The sequence below is a fragment of the Lontra canadensis genome, unplaced genomic scaffold (genome assembly GCF_010015895.1).
Source record: "Lontra canadensis isolate GAN:19392208 unplaced genomic scaffold, GSC_riverotter_1.0 scaffold14, whole genome shotgun sequence".
Lineage (NCBI taxonomy): Eukaryota > Metazoa > Chordata > Mammalia > Carnivora > Mustelidae > Lontra > Lontra canadensis.
In genome coordinates this window covers 11,545,091-11,546,604 of record NW_022631008.1, presented here as the reverse complement: position 1 = coordinate 11,546,604, position 1,514 = coordinate 11,545,091, and positions in this window count along the sequence as shown.

Genomic DNA, 1,514 nt, shown 5'->3' with positions numbered 1-1,514 from the left:
ACCACAGCCAAGATTATGCTGAAGAAATGTACTTGTTTGGATGCCCTATAGGTATCACTGGTGCCATTGTACAGATCTGCTGCTGGCTACAACCAATGTTACACACACCAGAAAATGATAGATCATGAATCTGAAGGAAGTAAATCCAAATCCAGATCACTGGTAAGTATCAGAAAGAATACAAAACAAACAGAAGAGAAAAAAAAAGTCATCTCTGTAGTGATACATGGGAATGCAATAAAGGCATTCAATATTTGAGATTAAATGAGAATACTGAGACATTTGATTAATATTCAATCTTCATTCAATATCTTCCATTATGGTAAATAATCAGTTATATGAGTCACTTATCTTTCCTGTGATTGGTTCTTTATCTCTGCAATGAAAGTAATTATATCTGCATGAGGATGTCATGAGGAAAAAATGAGTAATATATACAAAACACTTAGAGTAGTAACCAGCAGATAGTATGGACCTTACAGGTGTTAGTTAACTAGTAGCAGTAATACTGAGGTAAAAACAATATTAGAGCCACTTCAACTTTGAAGAAAATAAATACAAATATGTAAATACAAAGAGAAGAGAACAATTGGGGAATTGTTACTATAGTTAATTTTAAAACTGGCATTGAAGGTCAATTAGGTGTCCCCCAGTTTTCACCTTATAGTGAACAATTAAATCATAATAATTGAATAAGTGTTTTTTTAACAGAATTTATACATTTGTCTTCAGATTAATGTTTATTTTTAAAAATAACTACTATTCTGGGAATAAAAAAATTGGTTAAGCATATCTAATAAAAAGATGGTCAACAATATATTTGATGATAAAATATTATTGGCACTCCATTAAAGTGAGAAACAAGGTGCCAGTATTTACTACTACTTGAGTTCCTAGTTAATGTAATTACACAAAATAATACATACATGAGGTACTTGAATGGTAAGAAAAAATATTCTCTTGCAAAAACATGGTTGTCTATCTCCAAATAATAAGAGAATTAATAAACTAAATTTTAAAAATTAGCCCTAACAAAAGAGTTCTAAAAAATTATTGAGTATATCAGAAAAAAAAAAAAAAACTTGATGGCATTTCCATTCTTACACATATGCTATAACTACTAGTAAGTGCAATGGAAATATATAATAGAAAATATCACGCAAAATAGAAGACAAATTTCATTCATGGTAGTAGCAAAACCTATATGGTTCCTACAGATTAATCTGACAAGGATTACTGTTAATTAATTAATTAAGAAAAGGGGAAAAAATAAACTTTCCTGAAGACACTGGTTTTCTTGGATGATCAGCTTTAATCTTCATTCTTAATTCTCCTTAACTGTTAATTCTCCAAATTAGTTAGTAGGTTTAAAAGAATGCCAAGTCAATTTTATTTATGAGAGCGCTTTTTTTTTTTTTTAATTTATTTAACAGAGAAAGAGTGAGCACAAGCAGGTGGAGTAGTAGGCAGAGGGAGAGGGAGAAGCAGGCTCCCTGCAGAGTAAGGAGCCTGAC